Source organism: Danio rerio, chromosome 1 (genome assembly GCF_052040795.2).
Source record: "Danio rerio strain M-AB ecotype USA chromosome 1, GRCz13ab, whole genome shotgun sequence".
Lineage (NCBI taxonomy): Eukaryota > Metazoa > Chordata > Actinopteri > Cypriniformes > Danionidae > Danio > Danio rerio.
In genome coordinates, this window is record NC_141021.1 from 3,710,001 (window position 1) to 3,737,500 (window position 27,500).

Below are 27,500 nucleotides of genomic sequence, written 5' to 3' on the forward strand. Positions count from 1 at the left end.
CAGGGGAAAGTCCGCTCACAAAATGACACACAAACCGTAAAGAGACGCATGAGTTTATAGTTTACAAAGTTAAAATGCAAAGAAATAAACAGTAATTTAATGCCCTGCTAGATTTGTTATTCGTAATTTCATACACACAATTTATACAATTGTAAAGATAATCATGTTCATATAAACACTAAATGAGGACTTTTCCCTCAACCCCCGGGTCTGAATGCAGACTCAGTGCAGCAGGTCTCTTGCCCTGTCTGTTTAAACCATTACCATTGCTGGTAATCTGGAGGATTTAGGAAAACACAGCAGCACGGCGATGTGTCTAAATGTGAACAAACTCCTGATATAAGACAAAGACGCCAATTCTCGTACTGCTCTCCCAACAAAAATGCTTGCTCCACACAAACAGCTTTGCTGTATCAGCCCTGACAGCATTGCAGAGAAAAACATGCAACAAACCCTGTGGATCATGGAAACAACCACATACGACCCTTCATGAATGGCTAAATACTGTGTGCCGTGGGTCCGTGGATGCAGTCTCACCCAGTCATCAAGGTAGGATCTCACAGCTTGGCACTGGCAGGTGTGTCTTGCTTTTGGAAAGCACGCGGAGTGATGAATAATTAAGAAGCCGGCTCTTCTCATAGGATAAGAAAACTCCTCTATGAATAATAGTCAGAAACCGACACGTCATCTTTGCACTTTTGTCAATTTTGATCCGCCCCAAAAATCATTTTAAACCCAGAAGCTGAAATTAGCTGACAAAAGCTCAGAATTATCCAGTTTTACCCACAATTAAAGCTGACAGGTGCTAACATTGTCTTAGCTGATGCTCAACACACACAAATCTGTTAAAATCTCAAAAAAGTACTCGAGGTTTTCGTGAACTTTTAAGGATAAAAATGCCATGATATGTTTGCAGATATTTCAGAAACTTGCCAAGTTTATCGGAAAAACGATAATAAACTCAGATATTCTGCTTTGAAAATGTGCATTATGTGCCTGAATGTTTGTCTTTGTTATGTTCATTTAACCCGCCCAATGCAACTTAAGCCAATTACATTTCAGCACCCTGGGTTGCCTTGGTGGAAAACATATTTCATCCATTCAGTCATAAAGGCTCTCAACGCATGCGTCTGTGACAAAAATGCAACCTCTGGTGTACAGTAGCAGACTCCAAAATGAGATGCAGATTCAGAGTTCCACATGAGGTGGTTATTAATTAGCAAATAATATAAATAGGCACAGTAGGTAGTGCTGTCGCCTCACAGCAAGAAGGTCGCTGCTGTGAGTCCCTGCTCTGACAGGTCTTTATTTCCTTAACCTTAGCTTTTAAATCTTTCTAATGAGATTTAACGAAGTTTCTTTCTGCACAGAGTTTGAGAAACATCAAAGTGTTTTTCTGAAAGTGCAACTCAACAACAACTTTGTGTACATGGGTGCATGTGTGCATGTGCGTGTGTGTGCGTGTGTGTGTGTCTGTGAGTGTTTCATGCCGGACTGCTCTCTGAACTTCAGACGAGTTTGGTCTTCTAAGACTTTCAGATGGTGAAACATGAAGTAAAACTCAAAGACTACAAGCAGAGCTACAGCAGAACTATTACAGAGTGAGCAGCAAGTCTTAAAAGCTGTTCAGCCAAACCACGTCTTCATTTATATCTGTACTGAAGCTTCTTTTCTTCTGAAGATTGTGAAGCTCCAAAGTGAGGAATTAGTGACATAATGCTAAAACAATGATATACTTTTATATTATCATAATTATATACACAGCAATAATATGTGATTATTTAAAAATATATATAGATATATCATTGCAGTTATAAAACAGACTTAATTTTATGTTGTTGCAGTGGTCTAGTTTCATCTTTTGGGCAATTTTTTATTTCATTTGAATTTTGAATGATGAGTTAAAATACTCTTCTGTATTTATGACTGATTATTTAAAATATGGCACTTTTTAAAATGTATTTTGTATGGGTTTTATATAAATTTCCACAATATTTATGTTCAGTTCTACATTAAATATTATAAGCTCAAGAAATTACAGAAAATCGGCTGTAAAATTACAACAAACGAATGTTTGAATTAAAGAAAATTTCTGTAATTTAACATCCGTTATTTTCTGTTTTGCTTTGTGTTTTTCCTGCAGCTATGGTCCTGTTAAAACAATGTAAAATAACAGATGTTAAAGGACACTTCAATTCAGGTGAAATACAAAAAAATAAATGACAAATTACAAAATTTCAACAAAATTTTATAAATGTTTTTGTTTCTCTTGATTTTTGCTCTCTTTTAATGTTTTTTTTTATTTAATATTTTTCAGTAACATTTATCTTTGCGTGTACTCATTTTGGACCGTTCCCATAAATTATTTTGTTAGATTTTTAATTTTTTTTTTTCATTTTTCAAATATTTAATATTTCCCAAATGATGTTTAACAGAGCAGGGAAATTAATTCAATGCGTGTATATATATATATATATATATATATATATATATATATATATATATATATATATATATATATATATATATATATATATATATATATATATATAGTCATTATTTTTAACACATCTATAGTAATGCAGGAGCACAGAGTTCTTGACTTCACACAGAAACCTCAATGTGTGCAACATGACATCACTTTGCTGCAGAGACACTATTGGTTAAATGTCAGTAAAGTAGAACACAGAAGCAGCTTGAAGCAGAAAGCGCAAGCATGTCTGTGAGGTGGAGGCATCGCCATTGCAAACTGTGAGTTATGTGATCTTAGGATTACCTGCTGGGTATTTTAAGTTGAGGTGCTATTTGTTTTTATAATATATTTTTAAAATATATTTACTGTTACACTAAAATTCAAAAGTGAAGAGTTGATGTTATTTACTCTGTTAACAGAGTTGTTGAATGTTAAAACAAGGTGATTTGTCGGTGCCAATAGCCTAGTGGTTAAGTGCACTGACATTCAGCACCATGGTGCTCATGGTAACTTGAGTTCAATTTCGATTTCTGACTGAATTCAAAGTCCTTTGCCTAACTTTCTACTATCTCTGCCCCCAACTATTACTGGTCAATTCTCTGCACTATTCAACCCATTAAAGTAAAAAAAAAAAACTAAAAATAAGGAACATTCTGGATCTGTTTCTTCTCTCTTCCCTATTCTTTTTTTATGTTTTATAGCAACGCAATCTCACGGAAATTTGTAACTTTTTGATTTAGTGGCTAATTTGTATGAATTTGTACAATCTCATTCGTACAATTTAGTACCATTTGCTCATCACCCAATGACAGTTGGGGTTAGGGGTGGGGTTAGGTGCCACACCTCCTGTTTAAAATCGTACATTTTCGTACGACTGAACTCTACGAATTTGTACAAATTAGCCACTAAACTGACAAAAGGTAACATACTTACATTTCCTCGTGTGATCAAGCTGATTATAGAAGCATAGGATCAGATTTCTGTATCTCAGGCTCAGACTCGAAGTTCAAAAAAACCTGATTGGGGAATCCCTAATATATAATATTAATGTTGACGATTCTGTTCTTGTTGACTGACTGGATGGAAATGCTGCTTAATTCCCAAATGTTTGACGCCATATTCCAGTTCTTCACCTTCGAATGCAAACATATCTACCACTGAACTTTCGAAGCATGTTTGCGAGCGATTTCACAAAGTGTTTTTTCATCTTAAAGATGTTTTGATGCTTCAGGACGTGAAGGACTGCGTCTTTCCAGAAACCAAAGAGCATCATGTGTTGTCAGTCTCTGTAATGGAGAGTGTGGATTTCTGAAAGTCTTTTCATACTGTGTTTTCTTGCGTCATCCAGAACCTCTGACCCTGTTACCATGCAGCATGTCTTTCTTCCATTCTTCTGTTTTCTTCCAAACACAAAACCCTGCTCATTCTCTTTGATTCGGTGGGATAATGGAGCAGATTTCCTTGATGCGAGCACTTCACATCTTCTCTAACTCTCTCTTTCTTTATCTCGTTCTCTCTTCTTTTAATCAACCATAGAATGAAGGAGAGCGATAGAGGGGATTTTTTTATTGTTGTGTTTCCATTATAGATCACAAATGATCCCCAGATCCCGATGGGCTCGCTGCTGTTTTACTGTTAGCACTGGCGAACTTTTTTTTTTTTGTTTACTTTTACAACTCCATTGAAAACAAAGAGCAGCTTTTTTATTCAGCCTGGCCCTTTGCTTGTGGAAAACAGCTTTAATGTATTATTTTATGTTATTTTCTTAAAAGAGGAGCTGCATGCATTAATATTGAATGCACTGTATGTTTTATACTGGCAAAATAAGATTTTGATGCAAATGCAATTTCTGTATTCAGTTATTGTTTCGATGGCGAATATATGCAGTGAGCAAAGAAGCGTAGAGATAAACTACATGTTAAAAGTTCTCCGTTCCTCTCTTTTATTGTGGCAAAATATGATATTTCTTTTTTTTAATTAGAATATGCAAAAGGTACACAAATTAAGATCATACAAATAAAAGGAAAATGAACTACTACTACTGATACTACTACAACAACATCCTCTGCTACTGATACTACTACAACAACATCTACTACTACTGATACTACAACAACATCTACTACTACTGATACTACAACAACATCTACTACTACTGATACTACAACAACAACTACTACTACTGATACTACAACAACAACTACTACTACTGATACTACAACAACATCTACTACTACTGATACTACTACAACATCTACTACTACTGATACTACAACAACATCTACTACTACTGATACTACAACAACATCTACTACTACTGATACTACAACAACATATTCTACTACTGATACTACTACAACATCTACTACTACTGATACTACTACAACATCTACTACTACTGATACTACTACAACATCTACTACTACTGATACTACAACAACATCTACTACTACTGATACTACAACAACAACTACTACTACTGATACTACAACAACATCTACTACTACTGATACTACTACAACATCTACTACTACTGATACTACTACAACATCTACTACTACTGATACTACAACAACATCTACTACTACTGATACTACTACAACATCTACTACTACTGATACTACAACAACATCTACTACTAATGATACTACAACAACATCTTCTACTACTGATACTACAACAACATCTACTACTACTGATACTACAACAACATCTACTACTACTGATACTACAACAACATCTTCTACTACTGATACTACTACAACATCCTCTGCTACTGATACTACTACAACAACATCTACTACTACTGATACTACAACAACATCTACTACTACTGATACTACAACAACATCTACTACTACTGATACTACAACAACAACTACTACTACTGATACTACAACAACATCTACTACTACTGATACTACTACAACATCTACTACTACTGATACTACTACAACATCTACTACTACTGATACTACAACAACATCTACTACTACTGATACTACAACAACATCTACTACTACTGATACTACAACAACAACTACTACTACTGATACTACAACAACAACTACTACTACTGATACTACAACAACATCTACTACTACAACATCTACTACTACTGATAACACAACAACATCTACTACTACTGATACTACAACAACATCTACTACTACTGATACTACAACAACAGCTACTACTACTGATACTACAACAACATCTACTACTACTGATACTACTACAACATCTACTACTACTGATACTACTACAACATCTACTACTACTGATACTACAACAACATCTACTACTACTGATACTACAACAACATCTACTACTACTGATACTACAACAACATCTACTACTACTGATACTACTACAACATCTACTACTACTGATACTACAACAACATCTACTACTACTGATACTACAACAACATCTTCTACTACTGATACTACAACAACATCTACTACTACTGATACTACAACAACATCTACTACTACTGATACTACAACAACATCTTCTACTACTGATACTACTACAACATCTACTACTACTGATACTACAACAACATCTTCTACTACTGATACTACTACAACATCTACTACTACTGATACTACAACAACATCTGCTACTGATACTACTACAACATCTACTACTACTGATACTACAACAACATCTTCTACTACTGATACTACTACAACATCTACTACTACTGATACTACAACAACATCTTCTACTACTGATACTACAACAACATCCTCTGCTACTGATACTACTACAACAACATCTACTACTACTGATACTACAACAACATCTACTACTACTGATACTACAACAACATCTACTACTACTGATACTACAACAACATCTACTACTACTGATACTACAACAACATCTACTACTACTGATACTACAACAACATCTACTACTACTGATACTACAACAACATCTACTACTACTGATACTACAACAACATCTTCTACTACTGATACTACAACAACATCTACTACTACTGATACTACAACAACATCTTCTACTACTGATACTACTACAACATCTACTACTACTGATACTACTACAACATCTACTACTACTGATACTACAACAACATCTTCTACTACTGATACTACTACAACATCTACTACTACTGATACTACAACAACATCTACTACTACTGATACTACAACAACATCTTCTACTACTGATACTACTACAACATCTTCTACTACTGATACTACTACAACATCTACTACTACTGATACTACAACAACATCTACTACTGATACTACAACAACATCTGCTACTGATACTACTACAACATCTACTACTACTGATACTACAACAACATCTTCTACTACTGATACTACTACAACATCTACTACTACTGATACTACAACAACATCTTCTACTACTGATACTACAACAACATCCTCTGCTACTGATACTACTACAACAACATCTACTACTACTGATACTACAACAACATCTACTACTACTGATACTACAACAACATCTACTACTACTGATACTACAACAACATCTACTACTACTGATACTACAACAACATCTTCTACTACTGATACTACAACAACATCTACTACTACTGATACTACAACAACATCTTCTACTACTGATACTACTACAACATCTACTACTACTGATACTACTACAACATCTACTACTACTGATACTACAACAACATCTTCTACTACTGATACTACTACAACATCTACTACTACTGATACTACTACAACATCTACTACTACTGATACTACAACAACATCTTCTACTACTGATACTACAACAACATCTGCTACTGATACTACTACAACATCTACTACTACTGATACTACAACAACATCTTCTACTACTGATACTACTACAACATCTACTACTACTGATACTACAACAACATCTTCTACTACTGATACTACAACAACATCTACTACTACTGATACTACAACAACATCTTCTACTACTGATACTACTACAACATCTTCTACTACTGATACTACAACAACATCTACTACTACTGATACTACAACAACATCTTCTACTACTGATACTACTACAACATCTACTACTACTGATACTACTACAACATCTACTACTACTGATACTACAACAACATCTTCTACTACTGATACTACTACAACATCTACTACTACTGATACTACAACAACATCTTCTGCTACTGATACTACTACAACATCTACTACTACTGATACTACAACAACATCTTCTACTACTGATACTACTACAACATCTACTACTACTGATACTACAACAACATCTTCTACTACTGATACTACAACAACAACATATTCTACTACTGACACTACTACAACAACATCTTCTACTACTGATACTACTACAACAACATATTCTACTACTGACACTACTACAACAACATCTTCTACTACTGATACTACTACAACAACATCTACAACTGATACTTCTACAACGTCTACTACAACTGATACTACCTATAAGTTCTACTACTACTGATACTACTACAACAATGACTACTACTACTGATACTACTACAACAATTACTACAACTTCTGATACTACTACAACATCTTCTACTACTGATACTACTACAACAACATCTTTTACTACTGATACTATTATAAGTTCTACTACTACTGATACTACTACAATATCTACTACTACTGATACTACAACAACATCTACTACTACTGATACTACTACAACATCTACTACTACTGATACTACAACAACATCTTCTACTACTGATACTACTACAACATCTACTACTACTGATACTACAACAACATCTACTACTACTGATACTACAACAACATCTTCTACTACTGATACTACTACAACATCTTCTACTACTGATACTACTACAACATCTACTACTACTGATACTACAACAACATCTACTACTGATACTACAACAACATCTGCTACTGATACTACTACAACATCTACTACTACTGATACTACAACAACATCTTCTACTACTGATACTACTACAACATCTACTACTACTGATACTACAACAACATCTTCTACTACTGATACTACAACAACATCCTCTGCTACTGATACTACTACAACAACATCTACTACTACTGATACTACAACAACATCTACTACTACTGATACTACAACAACATCTACTACTACTGATACTACAACAACATCTACTACTACTGATACTACAACAACATCTTCTACTACTGATACTACAACAACATCTACTACTACTGATACTACAACAACATCTTCTACTACTGATACTACTACAACATCTACTACTACTGATACTACTACAACATCTACTACTACTGATACTACAACAACATCTTCTACTACTGATACTACTACAACATCTACTACTACTGATACTACTACAACATCTACTACTACTGATACTACAACAACATCTTCTACTACTGATACTACAACAACATCTGCTACTGATACTACTACAACATCTACTACTACTGATACTACAACAACATCTTCTACTACTGATACTACTACAACATCTACTACTACTGATACTACAACAACATCTTCTACTACTGATACTACAACAACATCTACTACTACTGATACTACAACAACATCTTCTACTACTGATACTACTACAACATCTTCTACTACTGATACTACAACAACATCTACTACTACTGATACTACAACAACATCTTCTACTACTGATACTACTACAACATCTACTACTACTGATACTACTACAACATCTACTACTACTGATACTACAACAACATCTTCTACTACTGATACTACTACAACATCTACTACTACTGATACTACAACAACATCTTCTGCTACTGATACTACTACAACATCTACTACTACTGATACTACAACAACATCTTCTACTACTGATACTACTACAACATCTACTACTACTGATACTACAACAACATCTTCTACTACTGATACTACAACAACAACATATTCTACTACTGACACTACTACAACAACATCTTCTACTACTGATACTACTACAACAACATATTCTACTACTGACACTACTACAACAACATCTTCTACTACTGATACTACTACAACAACATCTACAACTGATACTTCTACAACGTCTACTACAACTGATACTACCTATAAGTTCTACTACTACTGATACTACTACAACAATGACTACTACTACTGATACTACTACAACAATTACTACAACTTCTGATACTACTACAACATCTTCTACTACTGATACTACTACAACAACATCTTTTACTACTGATACTATTATAAGTTCTACTACTACTGATACTACTACAATATCTACTACTACTGATACTACTAGAACAACATCTACTACTGATACTACTACAATGTCTACTACAACTGATACTACCTATAAGTTCTACTACTACTGGTACTACTACTACAACATCTACTACTACTGATACTACTGCAACATCTACTACTACTGATACTACTACAACAACATCTACTACTACTGATACTGCTAAAGCGTCTACTACAATCGATACTACTACAACAACAACATTTACTACTACTGATACTACTACAACAACATCTACTTCAACAACATCTTCTACTACTGATATTACTACAACATCTACTACTACTGATACTACAACAACATCTGCTACTGATACTACTACAACATCTACTACTACTGATACTACAACAACATCTTCTACTACTGATACTACTACAACATCTACTACTACTGATACTACAACAACATCTTCTACTACTGATACTACAACAACATCCTCTGCTACTGATTCTACTACAACAACATCTACTACTACTGATACTACAACAACATCTACTACTACTGATACTACAACAACATCTACTACTACTGATACTACAACAACATCTACTACTACTGATACTACAACAACATCTACTACTACTGATACTACAACAACATCTACTACTACTGATACTACAACAACATCTTCTACTACTGATACTACAACAACATCTACTACTACTGATACTACAACAACATCTTCTACTACTGATACTACTACAACATCTACTACTACTGATACTACTACAACATCTACTACTACTGATACTACAACAACATCTTCTACTACTGATACTACTACAACATCTACTACTACTGATACTACAACAACATCTTCTGCTACTGATACTACTACAACATCTACTACTACTGATACTACAACAACATCTTCTACTACTGATACTACTACAACATCTACTACTACTGATACTACAACAACATCTTCTACTACTGATACTACAACAACAACATATTCTACTACTGACACTACTACAACAACATCTTCTACTACTGATACTACTACAACAACATATTCTACTACTGACACTACTACAACAACATCTTCTACTACTGATACTACTACAACAACATCTACAACTGATACTTCTACAACGTCTACTACAACTGATACTACCTATAAGTTCTACTACTACTGATACTACTACAACAATGACTACTACTACTGATACTACTACAACAATTACTACAACTTCTGATACTACTACAACATCTTCTACTACTGATACTACTACAACAACATCTTTTACTACTGATACTATTATAAGTTCTACTACTACTGATACTACTACAATATCTACTACTACTGATACTACTAGAACAACATCTACTACTGATACTACTACAATGTCTACTACAACTGATACTACCTATAAGTTCTACTACTACTGGTACTACTACTACAACATCTACTACTACTGATACTACTGCAACATCTACTACTACTGATACTACTACAACAACATCTACTACTACTGATACTGCTAAAGCGTCTACTACAATCGATACTACTACAACAACAACATTTACTACTACTGATACTACTACAACAACATCTACTTCAACAACATCTTCTACTACTGATACTACTACAACATCTACTACTACTGATACTACAACAACATCTGCTACTGATACTACTACAACATCTACTACTACTGATACTACAACAACATCTTCTACTACTGATACTACTACAACATCTACTACTACTGATACTACAACAACATCTTCTACTACTGATACTACAACAACATCCTCTGCTACTGATTCTACTACAACAACATCTACTACTACTGATACTACAACAACATCTACTACTACTGATACTACAACAACATCTACTACTACTGATACTACAACAACATCTACTACTACTGATACTACAACAACATCTACTACTACTGATACTACAACAACATCTACTACTACTGATACTACAACAACATCTTCTACTACTGATACTACAACAACATCTACTACTACTGATACTACAACAACATCTTCTACTACTGATACTACTACAACATCTACTACTACTGATACTACTACAACATCTACTACTACTGATACTACAACAACATCTTCTACTACTGATACTACTACAACATCTACTACTACTGATACTACAACAACATCTTCTGCTACTGATACTACTACAACATCTACTACTACTGATACTACAACAACATCTTCTACTACTGATACTACTACAACATCTACTACTACTGATACTACAACAACATCTTCTACTACTGATACTACAACAACAACATATTCTACTACTGACACTACTACAACAACATCTTCTACTACTGATACTACTACAACAACATATTCTACTACTGACACTACTACAACAACATCTTCTACTACTGATACTACTACAACAACATCTACAACTGATACTTCTACAACGTCTACTACAACTGATACTACCTATAAGTTCTACTACTACTGATACTACTACAACAATGACTACTACTACTGATACTACTACAACAATTACTACAACTTCTGATACTACTACAACATCTTCTACTACTGATACTACTACAACAACATCTTCTACTACTGATACTATTATAAGTTCTACTACTACTGATACTACTACAATATCTACTACTACTGATACTACTAGAACAACATCTACTACTGATACTACTACAATGTCTACTACAACTGATACTACCTATAAGTTCTACTACTACTGGTACTACTACTACAACATCTACTACTACTGATACTACTGCAACATCTACTACTACTGATACTACTACAACAACATCTACTACTACTGATACTGCTAAAGCGTCTACTACAATCGATACTACTACAACAACAACATTTACTACTACTGATACTACTACAACAACATCTACTTCAACAACATTTACTACTACTGATACTACTACAGCATCTACTACAACTGATACTACTACAACAACATCTACTACTATTGATATGATAATATTATGTCTTGAGAAGTTTCAAAACAATCAAAGTATAGTTACTAGGGTGTTCTGGACAGTTGCTAGGCACTTGATTTGTTATTATGATGCCGTGAGAAGTTTCACACTAATTGCAGTGTAGTTACTAGGGTGTTCTGGACAGTTGCTAGTTGATTGATATGTTACTAATGCCTTGAGAGATTTCAAATTATTCACAGTATGGTTGCTAGGATGTTCTGGACAGTTGACAAAAAAATGAGAAGATACTATGATGCCTTTAGAGACTTCAAATTAATCGCAGTGTAGTGACTAGGGTGTTATGGACAGTTTTTAGGCATTTGATATGTAACTATGATGCCTTAAGATATTTAAAATTAGTTACAGTATGGTTGCTAGGATGTTCTGGACAGTTGCTAGGCAATTGAGAAGTTACTATGATGCCTTGAGAGACTTTAAATTAATCACAGTGTGGTTGCTAGGGTGTTCTTGACAGTTGTTAGGTGATTGATATTTTACTATGATGCCTTGAGAAGTTCCAAATAATTTGCAGTGTGGTTGCTAGGGTTTTCTGGACAGTTGTTAGGCGATTAATATTTGACTATGGTGCCTTAAAAAGTTTCAAATTATTTGCAGTGTTGTTGCTAGGGTGTTCGCCAAAGTTGCTTAGCAATTGATTTGTTACTATGATGCCTTGAGAAGTGTAAAACTGATTGCAGTTGCTAGGATGTTCAGGACGGTTACTAGGTGGTTGTGATGGTTTTGTTTTTTGCAGAACCAACACTGAATAGTTGCTAGGTGGTTGCTATATGTTGCTATTATGCCCAGAGACGTTTTAAAAATGATTGCAGTGTGGTTGCTATGGTGTTCTGGAAAGTTGCTAGGCGATTGATTTGTTACTATGATGCCATAAGAAGTTTCAAATTGATTGCAGTGTGGTTACTAGGGTGTTCTGGACAGTTGCTAGGCTAGATTGATATGTTGCTACGATGCCCTGAGAAGTTTTAAACTGATTGCAGTTGCTCGGTTGTTCTGGACAGTTGCTAGGTGGTTGTTATGACGGCTTGAAAAGTGTTAAATTGATAACAGTCTGGTTGCTAGGTTGTTCTGGGTGGTTGCTAAGTCCCAGTGATGTTCTGATCTGCCAGTTCCCTCTTGTACATCAGTACCACTAGCTATTTTATGCACTCCCCATCTTTTTTTAACACTAGTAGCACTGGGTACTAATGAAGTAGCTCTCAGCCTTCTTGTACTGGCAGTCATGGCCTAAAATGGTCAAGACTTGCGGGCACGGGATGGATTTTGTATCATATGGAATTCATTTGCTATCTGCGCCGACTTCAAAGCGAGCCCGTACCTTTCTCACACCATAAATGGCCTCTCAAGGAATGTCATGAATCAAATTATGTGCCTCTGAAATTCCCACTTGTAGGGCAGCGCTATGTGAAGAAGAGGGCTCAACTATTTATAACACCCAGAGCTCTGGCAGCGATCAGGAACATGGCCGCCTGGATTTTCAGTTTACAGACTCTCTGAAAAAAACAAATCGTCTGAAAAAGCTTATATAAACACAAAAATGTCAGGAGGTTCTTCAAGTGTGTGTGAGAGTAATATATGATTAGTATTGTATGTGTGTGTGTGTGTGTACATGTGCAGCTGTTCAGAATGGGTGGTAAGATGTGATATATATATATATATATATATATATATATATATATATATATATATATATATATATATATATATATATATATATATATATATATATATATATATATATATATATATATACAGTTGAAGTCAGAATTATTAGCCCCCCTTAATTACTAGACCGCTTGTTTATTTTCTACCCAATTTCTCTTTAATGGAGAGAAGATTTTTTCAACACATTTCTAAACATAATAATTTTAGTAACTTATTTCTAATTATTGATTTATTTTCTCTTTGCCATGATGACAGTAAATAATATTTCACTAGATATTTTTCAAGACACTTCAATACAGCTTAAAGTGACATTTAAAGGCTTAACTTGGTTAATTAGGTTAACTAGGCAGGTTAAGGTAATTAGGCAAGTTATGGTATATCGATGGTTTGCTTGTTAGATTATCGAGGAAAAGTTTAGCTTAATGGGGCTAATAATTTTGTCCCTAAAATGGTGTTTAAAAAATTAAAAACTGCTTTTATTCTAGCTGAAATAAAACAAATAAGAATTTTTTCCAAAGAAAAAATATTATCAGACATACTGTGAAAATTTCCTCGCTCTGTTAAACATCGTTTGGAAAATATTTTAAAAAGAAGAAAAAAATTCGAAGGGGGCTAATAATTCTGACTTCAACTGTATATATATATATATATATATATATATATATATATATATATATATATATATATATATATATATATATATAGAGCTGATATAAAAAATTGGCTCTATTATATATATATATATATAATAGAGCTGATATAAAAAATTGGCTTATGCCATTTATTATTATTCCTTCTTTAATTTTCTTTTCGGCTTAGTCCCTTTATTAATCAGGGAGTGCAACAGCGGAATGAACCGCCAACTTATCCAGCATATGTTTTACACAGCGGAAGCGATTCCAGCCGCAACCCATCACAGGGAAAGATCTATACACTCACATTCACACACATACATACGGCCAATTTAGCTCATTTAATTCACCTATAGCGCATGTGTTTGGACTGTGGGGGAAACCGGAGCACCCGGAGGAAACCCACGCCAACACGGGGAGAACATGCAAACTCCACACAGAAATGCCCACTGACCCAGCCAGGACTCAAACTAGTGACCTTCTTGCTTTGAGGCGATTGTGCTACCAACTGTGCCACCGTATTGCCCTCATTTATGCCCTCATTAACTCCGAAAGAATCTAGTGGACTCAGACACGTCGCCGAACAAATCTACGCTGTTTATCAGCCTTCTTAATGCACATAAACACATATTCTCTCAGTAAAATCCATGTTGGCCATTTAGCAAAAACGCTAGAGTCACTGGGCAGACAGAAGTCGAATTTGAAGTGCAAATGAAGTGGATTTGAATATTTGGTGTGAACACAGCATTTCAGTATTTAAGTACAGCAACTTATTGATAAAAAATAAAAATAATTGTAAAAAAAATAGTTGTAGTTAAGGTCACAAATAGTATAATTTATTATACCTGGATGTTTTTAAAATCATTGTACAATCACAGCCATCAAAAACACATGCAAATGAGAAATTATAATGCAAAGTCAACATTGCATCTCCTGTGATGTGAATATTGCGATTGATCATATTGCGATATTGATGCTAAAAACGATACTGGCTAAACACTAAGAAAAAAAAAAAAAAAAAATATATATATATATATATATATATATATATATATATATATATATATATATATATATATATATATATATATTTATATATATATATATATATATATATATATATATATATATATATATATATATATATATTTTTTTTTTTTTTAATTTATATATATATATATATATATATATATATATATATATATATATATATATATATATATATATATATATATTGTTAAAACAATATTGATGAAAAAAAAGACTCTTATTTAACATTCTAAGTGCAAATTCTAAAGTGGATGGCGCAATACGAATGTACTTTTGCCATTTTACAGATGCAAAAAATTGCGCAAATGCATTTGCTATTTAAACAATGTGGTGCAAAATGAGAAAGAGAAACCTGCAAACAGCAAAGGACACGTGTGTCGCATTGCGCAGTGTATAACAGGGCTCCAAGTCTTTAAAATCTTTAAAGAAAAGCCACAAATGGCATTCTGTGATCTTTCAGTCAATCTCATGTTGTTTTTATATCGCATTACCTTCTTCTGAAGATTTTAGTACACTGAGGTCAAAACATGAAACAATTTACACAGAAGATAAAAGGAGTTTTAAACAGCACTGATGAGGAATTGGAGTCAAATGTTCATTTTCATCTTCTGAATGTGCTTTTTTGTTACACATTTATGAAGCTTCAGTTCATCCAAAGCAGCAGCGAGTACAGCGGACACGGCCGATAGAGTTATAAAACTGAATCAGCAACTCTTACAGTCTCTGCTCTCACATCAAACATGACTCTTCCCTAAAAGATATTCATCAGCTCATTAGCATAGCAACCTCAGCGGGACATTTTTCCCTAAAATCACATTTGCATAATGAATTAAGCTTCTCCCGTTTTACTCAGTTCTTTTTCTTGTTAACCTCTCATTAACCTTTGCATTAACAGTCCTGGCTCTCGGATCATGCCGAGACTTGTCCTAAATTCATCAAACAACAGGGCGGAATTCTGACTCGACTCATTAGGCTGAAAACCAAAGAAGTCCCAGTGAAAGCTGAGCTTTAATGTACTCTGTAAGAAAAAAAAGGCGCAGAGTTTCACACAGTTCATTCAAGCTGTCCCAACACAAATCAATTAAGTTCATTAATTTTCGTTTGGTTTAGTTAATAATTTATCAGGGGTCGACATGCACAGTGGAATGAACAACCAACTATTGGAGCAACAGGAGGAAACCCACGCCAACACAGGGAGAAAACTCCACACACTGACTGGCTCGAACCAGCAACCTTCTTGCTGTGTGGTGATCGTGCTACCCCCTGCACCACTGTAACGCCCTTTATATTATATTATATTATATTATATTATATTATATTATATTATAATTATATTATATTATATTATATTATATTATATTATATTATATTATATTATATTAAATTATATTATATTATATTTTATTAAAATATATTATATTATATTATATTATAATATATTATATTAAAATATATTTTATTATATTTTATTATATTATATTATATTATATTATATTATATTATATTATATTATATTATATTATTTTATATTATATTATATTATATTATATTATATTATATTATATTATATTATATTATATTATATTTTATTAAATTATATTATATTATATTATATTATATTATATTATATTATATTATATTATTTTATATTATATTATATTATATTATATTATATTATATTATTTCATATTATATTATATTTTATTTTATTAAAATATATTATATTATATTATATTATATTATATTATATTATATTATATTATTTCATATTATATTATATTGCATTATATAATATTATATAACTATTTTATAAATATAATAAAATAATATTATATAAAATAAAATAAAATAATAATATAAAATAAAATAAAATAATATAATATAATATAATATAATATAATATAATATAATATAATATAATATAATATAATATAATATAATATAATATGGCGACCTAGTGGAGCAATAGGTAGTGAATTGAGTAAGCTAAATTGTCTGTAGTATAGAGCCCTGCACGAGCCTTAAATGTAAGCCCTAGCCCGGCCCTTACCTGAAACGCATAGTTTGTAGCCCGGCCCTTGTCCGACCTAAAGCCTGTTTTTTTTTATCCTGCTAAACAGCTTATACTGTTACAGCCATTAAAATAGACCAGATTTATTAGAATGATTGTTTGTTTGTTTAGTTTAGTTTTTTAATATCAGAATAATTTAGAAAAATGTTTGGAGTTTTCTTTTTTTTCACTATTTGAAAAGTTGACCAGAAGTTTGCCTTTCCTTTAGCAGTTTTCCATTGGCATTTTTTCTCTTTATGTTCTCCATTGCATGTGGATAGAAATCTCTATATGTAAGGCATTACTGGTGCTTACGGACCACACGCATTATATCTCATTAAACTTTTTAAAACATTGTTTTCTCTAATGTAGGCCCGAAGACTGACATGCGTGCTAGCTATGACGTGAAAATTGGGCTCAAATGCAGGGCTCTACCGTAGTGTATTAGTGTGAATGAGAGTGCCTTTCCCAGTGATGGATTACAGCTGGAAGGGCATCCACAGCTTAAAACATGCGCTGGATAAGTCGGTGGTTCATTCTGCTGTGGCGACCCAAGTCAAATAAAGGGACTAAGCCAAAAAGACCATGAATGTTATATTCCAATTCCTCCCTCTCTCTCTCTCTCTCTCTCTCTCTCTCTCTCTCTCTCTCTCTCTCTCTCTCTCTTAAATGTAGTATTTCCAAACTTCTTCAACTTTTCAAGTCATGTACAGTATTAAGACTTTGAAAAAGCGCTCAAAAGAAGCAGAGACAATATAAAAGATTTACTCCCTCAATTCAATATGAAGCTCGGGGCTAAAATGCATTGAAACAGATGAGCAAGACCATATTTATAGTCTTTTAATGTTATCACAAAGTGTCCTGTTTGTTTCTCTCAAAATAGCAGAGCGGCGAGCGTTTACAGCCCCGCGTCTGATGGCTTCATTACGGACGGCGCAGTCTGGAAATTGGCCGTCATTAAAATGCAGAACTTTGTAACTTATGAGGATGAAACAGAATTGCGGGCTTTTGATATTTTCGCTGGTGCTGGAGATGCAGCGAGGATGAGAGACGACTCGGTAGGGTGAAGATAAATAAATCAGGTTTGAGTAAATAAAAAATGACGCCGCTTCTCGCACAAAATAGAACTTTGCTGGAGCTTCAGAGCTGTTAGGTTTGTTGAAGTGCCGTTTGTCCTTTAAAACTTTACAGATTACCACTGACGTTGGCTCCATGCTTTGCTTTAATTGCTGTTTATGGGGCACTTTTCCAGTGCCATTATGATCTTGAAATACTGGCACATGTGGCGATTGTACAGTTTACCCTCAAGTCCAGAGTACACTCAATACATGGGTTTTGCTGCTTGTTCAAAATTCATTCAATCGTTTTCATTTTAGCTTAGTCCCTTTATTAATCTGCAGTGTAAAAAATGAATCTTGAGGTTTGTAATTTTCCTTAAAAAAATTGATGTGGTCATTAAAAACAATGTGCATATTTTCTTTAAAAAATGGATATTCTGGATTTATTATAAAATATGGAGAAGAATTTGCTAATAAAATCAAAAGATGAATTTGACAATTTTTTTTTAAGCAAACCAGTGCAATTATTAGGCTTAATTTGAGAAACCAATAAAGCTAATACAATTGAGGAAAGATCTTCACCTTTATTTTAAGAAAATTCACTCAATTATGCGGATTTCATTGAGATGTTTGCATTTGAATCTCAACAACGGCAGTGACCAGACGACATTTTGAAGTAACAGATCAACAGTGAGCATGTTAAGAGGTAAGCATTAACAGTTTCTACTTTTTATTGTCTTAAATAAGCTCTTTCAGAAAGACAAATGCTATTCAAGCTTGTTCAGGAACCTAGTTTTTGCCATACAATGTATATAGGGATACACAGGTATTTTTAACCACCCATTGCTATTTTAAATTGTTTCTGTGTTTATTCTGAATTATATATTGAAATTGAGTAAATTATTTGCATTGTAAAATTTAACAGAAATGATTAGGCAACATTTAAGTGTGGTGGAAGAACAACAGCTAACAATCTTGTTAAGTGGTAAGCCTAGGTTAAGCTGTTAGCTATGGCTATGCACAGTGTTTTTCCATTTCATAAGGTTCCTTTTACAGTATTTATGATGTAGAATAATTAAAATTGAGTAATTGAAAGATTATATAATACTGTGTATAAATACTAATATTGGTTTGCTTAATTTTTCAGATTAATGAAGAAAATGTTCACACCATTTTCCCACAAATGAGGAGCGGTTTACTCAGGCTGATTTTGATAGAGAATGGTTGCCATATGGGTATTTCTAATTATGTTATTTGTTTATTATAATAACAAACTGTATGTACCATTTTGTTATCAGTGGAACATGTAATAAAATGATATTTGGCAAAAATGCATTGTGTATGTATTTCATTATTGTAGTAAATTTCATTAATAAATTTAAGTAAATGGTGGTGAATTTGCTTAAATTATAAAAGCACATTCCACTAACAATATTAAAATCATCATATATCACTGAAAAAACCTAGTAATTTTCACATGATTCTTTCAAATGTTTTTTGCTAAAAAAAATTATTTTGTGTAAATGGTGGTGGATTTGCTTAAATTATAAAAGCACATTACACTAATAATATTAACTTTATCATCAATTACTCAAGAAATCTAGCAATTTTCACTTAATTCATTCAAGTGGTTTTTGCTTTAAAAAATCTAGTTTTGAAAACTACTTAAAAATATTGCATGCAATAGTGTTACCACTATTTTTTTAAGTAAATAGCACATAAGATTTTTTACAGTGTGAGGTTGCCACAGTGGAATGAACCGCCAACTTATCTAGCATATGTTTTACACAGTGGATGCCCATCCAGCTGAAACCCATCACTTGGAAACACCCATACACACTCATTCACACACATACACTATGGATAATTTAGCTTACCCAATTCCCCTAAAGTGCATGTGTCCCGGAGAAAACTACGCCAAAATGCAAGCTCAACACAGAAATACCAACTGACCCAGCCATTGGTCATTTATGAATTGACTGAATGAATTGGCATAATACATATTTACCTGGCTAATAAATAGTTATGTTTGGAATTATTTAAACAGTTTGTGTTATTATCTCTGGTTGATTACATTAAGTCCATAGCACCACAAGCCCCTGTACAGGTTAGTTACGGACTAAATTACAATATGCGTGGCACGCTATATAATGTTCTTAGAGCTCCAACTAACACATTAGCATTAATTCATGTATACTTAGACTGTAAAAGGTTATCTAAGGGGATAGACCTTCATCTTTTAAACTTATCTCAATATTTGGATAGTATAATGATTACTCAAAGTTACTAATAGTTTAAGTACGACTGGTCTGCTTAATTCTATAGTAATGATCATTATATGACTAAACAGCTCTGTTTGATTTAGGAGATAGCAGCTCTATGGGGACCGCATAAAAAATATCCTAATGTGAGTAAGTAGGGTTCTGCCTTTTTAGGATAGCGGTCAATCGCCACTGTTTAGTGACCAAGACTGACAAGCTTGTGCTTTAGAGATTGTATACTCGGCCGGTACAAGACTCAGGATGTTATAGAAATCCGAATGAAAGAGAATAACATAAAATAATGAATCTAAGAGAATATTTAATCATAATCTTAAGTAATGTTAAAATAAACTAAATAATCAAAAATGTACACAGCGCCCTCTAGTGGATATATTTGAAGAAAAGAAAAAGAAAAAATGCAAGAAAACGTATTTGTCCATTCTAAGAAATATAGTCCTGGGATATTTACAATGAGCCTGGGTTGCCTTTATATCATTTGTTTTTAATAAACATTCTGGAATGTATTCAGTGAATGTGCTTCTATAGTAGTTCAGCACATTTGTTTTTTTACATGTATCCTACTCAGTTCTGAGCATACGTTCTTATGCACATTTTCAAAATTGTTTGCGCATCTTACCATTTCCATTACACATTTTTGTAATGCGATATCCAAAGAGTGCGTAAAAATAGGTGTCTAAAAACACGGCTAATGTTGGTGTGTGAACCACAGGAGATGTTTGCTTTCACCTCAACGTAATCAAGCGATGTTATGAAGCGAAATTGTTTGCTTCATAGGATGCACCTGCTCTTAAGCTTCATGATCCTCTGCTATTATGACTATGGAAAACAATCTCCAAAACTAATGTGAGCTGGCAGCTGATGCCATCACTGACTCCAGCAGTGTTAATCAGCTAGCGGACCTCGCTGGCATTGTCTGATTTCTGTGTAGTCTATACATGAAGGAGGATTCATCAAATGATAATAGGTTTTTGTTGGGGGTTTAGAGGTAGGCATGCATGTAAAACACTACGGTTTGATCACTGTATGGTCAAACCTTTAGTTTTATTCAGTTTATACAAATCTTTTCATCCAATCAAGGGTGATTTTTAGTTTAATTTGGCCACAACATTTTTTGAATTTAAGAAAATGTAAGGATTTTTTTGTGACAAATCTTATTTTAATACATATAATGCTTTGGAATCTTTGAAAATCTCAACAATACATTCTAGGCAAACTAACTACCTTTCGTTATGTTCGGGGATCTTTTTGCCCCATTGACCTCCCTTGTAATGACATTAGTTAGATTGCAAAACCATGACAAGATATGCTCATGCATTAATCATGATTGTTGGTAGTAAAATTCGTGATTTTTACTGTTGATCATCAGTGACAGTGCCAAAAAAGTTTAGTCTCTGCCTTCTATATGGAGTATAGTGTGTGTGTGTGTGTGTGTGTGTGTGTGTGTGTGTGTGTGTGTGTGTGTGTGTGTGTGTGTGTGTGTGTGTGTGAGAGAGAGAGCATAAGAAAGACCTTTGCGTGCTTACTCTGGTGTATTTGAGAAAATAAAGAATAATCACCTCAGCTCTTTAAACATAGTAAACATATTAAGTGTTCATGTATTTTTGCACACACACTTTAATCTGCTGTTTTACCCCAAAGAACTCCATATAAAAGCCAGAAACTTTTTTTTTTGCTCAGGCCTATCTAAAGGGTTAACGCTGCTAACTGATGATCCACAGTAAAAATGATACATTGTACCTCTTCCAATAGGAAAAATCACCAACAATCAAGAATGCATGATTATTTGGTGTCAAGGTTTTGCAGTAAAAACGTGGTTATAATGGAAGTCAATGGGGCAAAAATAGTCCCAACACAACAAAAGTGTAGTAAATTTGAACTGTCCTGTGAAACATTTATTATTTTCAAATATTTTCCAAGGGAACTTTCACAGTATTTCCTATCATATATTTGAAAAAAAAAAATGCAAATAATTAAATAAAAAAGCAAAAATTAAAAGTTTTAATTTAATTTTAAAAAATGTAATTAAAAATATAAAAGAGCAGTCATAGCCGTGCAATAATTTGAAATTCTGCAATTTTGAGTAGTTATTTAAATTGCAACTATGCAGTTTATTTATAAAGATAGAGTTTATTTTTTAATATTTATAATTTTGGAAATTTAGTGCAGTGATGGCCATCAGTCTGTCATACTGAGCAGAGCAAAGACTGTTGACCTTCTGCCACAAGATGGCAACAAGACCACATAATAAGCCCTTGAAGGAGAAAAACTCAATTTTTTTCAATCTACAGCTGATCAAATCATTATTAAACAGCTAAGTGACATTCTAAGTCGATCTCTCTCTTTTGTATGTCGTAGTGCTGCATTTATACCACAGTAATCTGCTTATGTTTGCTTTGCTTTGGCTTTATTTGTGGTAATTTTTGGGATCTCACGACTGCAACAGGGAAATACTGGGAAATCTCTGTAGACTGATGGCATTTCATGCTGTTCAGCCTTATAATCTTAAAATGTGAGCAAAATCACCTGTTTAGTCATTAATTTAGACATTACGCTAGAGAATCATTCAAACACTAGCTCTAAAGTAATGTTGTTGAATAAGCAACGGTTTCTGCTGTTCTGACATCAGCTGCAGATGTAAATGAAAGGCGGAAGAATGTAGTTCCTCATAAAAAAAAAGAATTTTGTGAGACTCTGTGTTTGATTTTCTTTTTTATATACACTTATCCCAGCAAACTGTTGTATAAACGCAATATCACACTTATAGCAGTGTGCTATGGTTGTATTTCATCACTGTTGGGTCACTAAGGCACTCAGCCTGTAGCCTCGAGCCAAAACATGCCTCTCATCAGTGCAAATGATGCTATATGCTACTTGTGTGGTATTGCTCATACTATATATATATATATATATATATATATATATATATATATATATATATATATATATATATATATATATATATATATATATTTGCCATCAACAACTTCTGCTTCTTTTTGCATTACTGCTGACAAATATATAAATTTTATTTTATTTTTTTAGGCTAAACTGTCTTTTTTAATGATTTTTTTATTTATTTATTTATTTTATTTGTATGTGCTATAGCAAAGTCCCTTTAAGGCAAGTCATTTCATTAGGTGGCTATCTTTGAAATGCCACTCGGGCAGTATACTCAGGCATTCTATTTAAATGGGGAAACATCAAATTTTTCAAAACTGCTTGCCAAGCTTAAGATTTAACTTCACATTACGAATAACCGATGAAATTAAACAACAACTGTCCCTTTAGTTTCATTTCCAAATATTCGTGTCACACAAAATCTGCAGAAACTCACGTCTGGTCGAGCCCCTCCCCCAGAGAATTGTCATTCTATAGTGATCACTGATTGGCTCCTTTACTAGTCGGGGCTTCATTCATCATATTGAAAGTTTCACTTTTCCCCATTCAAAAGTATACGAGTGACACGTCTTGTGTGTTCTCAACGCAATCTCACGGCGATTCGTAACTTGTCGATTTAGTGGCTAATTCGTATGAATTCGTATGATCTAATTCGTACAATTTAGTACGATTTGCTCATCACCCAATGACGGTTGGGGTTAGTGGTGATATTGGGTGCCATGCCTCCATTGTAAAATCATACATTTTCATATAACTGAACTCGTACGAATTCGTACGAGTTAGCCACTAAACTGACAATACATAAAATACTTATGTTTCCTTGTAAGATCAGGCTGGTATTTTATAGTCTTCGGCTATAGTCCAAAAATGTGTACAGTTTCCTGATTTTCTGTGGACTGATTTTCTGATTAACTCTGCTGCGCTGGTGACACTTTGCTTTTTCAATCTTCAACTGTTTTGGTGTTTTGCAACTCACACATCGTGATGCATTCAAACTCAAACTGCCAGCTGAAACACGCTGCTAATTGGAGGCTACTCAAATGTGACTTACTACACTGTTTAGTAACTAAAGCAAAACTCTCTTCTTCTTCTTCTTCTTGTGGCATGTCTGCAAATTCCAGTTTCATCAAGCATGAAATCAAACCAGCGCTCCAATCAGAGTCTTGCAGGAAAAACGAATTTTCTGTCTCAAACGCAGGGATGCGAGACGCCGGGGCAGATGGCAGCAGTTTGATGAGACCACTTAGGTGCGAAGCAAGACCACAATGCCTTGGTTTACAAACTGGAAGGTGCCATGAAATGAGCTTGGGAACGCTGGCTTTGTGATGTTTAATTAATGCGGCACTGTCAAATGTGTTTCACCGCTCATCTCATTCAGCATGGAGGAGCGCAGCTCGCTTTGACTGTTGCAGTGCACACATTTACAGCTAAAGGCTAAATTATTGGCCCTCATGTCAAATTGTAATTATTTTTCAAATATTTCCCAAGTGCTGTGAGAATACAGAGAGAACACATTTGTTTTAAATAGTTTTAATCAAGGATTTCTGTTGTCTTTGGTTTGGTTTGGTTTGTTCAGAAGACAATTGAGAAAGAAAAATATCTTAAAGGCGCTAATATTATCGACCTTAAAATAAAATAAAATAAAATAAATAAAAAAAATTGATAAAAAAATGCTTTCATTCCAACAAGATTAAAAGAAATATGAAAAAATTCTAGAACAAAAAAATATCATCGGAATTACTTTAAAATTTTCAATGACTTGAGAAATATATAAAAAAAAAAAAAAAATATATATATATATATATATATATATATATATATATATATATATATATATATATATATATATATATATATATATATATATATTATTTATTCATTCATTTATTTTTATCTGCTTTTCTGTGTCCGGGTTGCAGGGGCAGCAGGCCTAGGAGAGAATTCAATTCAATTCAATTCAATTCAATTCAATTCAATTCAATTCAATTCAATTCAATTCAATTCAATTCCAACCAATTAGGCTAACATGAGAAATTTGCTTGATGAAAATATGACTGAGGGGGAGGATATATATATATATATATATATATATATATATATATATATATATATATATATATATATATATATATATATATATATAGTTTACTGTAGTAAAGACTAAAGTATTATATCGTAATTACTATTAGTTCATGATAGTTATTAATGATACTAAATTATGTAGTGTAATTCATTAATGAAGAGTTGTAAATATATAAACACAATATAATGTTTATTCCTAAATTTTTGTCTTTATTATAAATTATTATAGTATTTTAAACGTGTAGCACCTGGTTTTATTGATTTTTTGTTTTTGCTGTTACATTCTATACTTTGTTTCTGTTTAGTACAACATATTATTTACAGTTAAAAACTGAACTGAACACTTTTTCGTTATAAGGTCTGGTTTTGTGGTATCTGTACTTAAAATTCATATAAATTTACTTTGGTTAATATAATTTTAATTCAAGCGATGAAAGATTTTGAAATTCTATCAGTAAACAGAGCTAGTGCCAGCTCACACCTGCTTGGTTTAAATGATTGAAAATGATTTAGTTGAAAACATCCATTACAAATGTAAAAGTAATCAAAAAGTAATCAAAAAGCAATCCGATGTCGGCGCCAATAGCCTAGTGGTTAGTGCGTCGACACATAGCACCAAGGTGCTCACGGCGACCAGAGTTCGATTCCTGGTTTGAGGTCCTTTGCCGATCTCTTCTCCCCACATTTCCTGTCTGTAAAAATCTCCACTCTCCTATCCAAATAAAGGTGAAAACCCCTAAAAACAATTATAAAAAAGTAATCTGATGTAATCAGTTACTTTACTTTTATAGAGTGATTGGAAAAATACACTACTTATTACATTTTCAAAAGGGTCATTTGTAATATGTAATTTATTACATTTCCAAAATAACCTCCCCAACAATATTTTTTACATTATCATCTTTTTTTTATTTTTTTGCAAACTCCACACAGAAACGCCAACTGAGCCGAGGTTCGAACCAGCGACCTTCTTGCTGTGAGGAGACAGCACCTGTGCCA

The 27,500-nt window shown here is 33.2% G+C and overlaps 1 protein-coding gene and 1 long non-coding RNA gene across 2 annotated transcripts in view; both read right to left on the reverse strand.

Moving 5' to 3' along the window:
* Nucleotides 1-27,500, reverse strand: part of gpc5a (glypican 5a) — a 298,845-nt gene that overhangs the window by 16,443 nt on the left and 254,902 nt on the right. The window lies entirely within an intron of this gene.
* LOC147846648 (uncharacterized) lies at nucleotides 10,478-13,960 on the reverse strand. Its single transcript, XR_015941910.1, has 4 exons — nucleotides 13,265-13,960; nucleotides 12,680-13,014; nucleotides 11,168-12,091; nucleotides 10,478-10,769 (listed from the first exon to the last, which is right to left on the reverse strand). It is a non-coding gene; the product is annotated as an uncharacterized LOC147846648 (long non-coding RNA).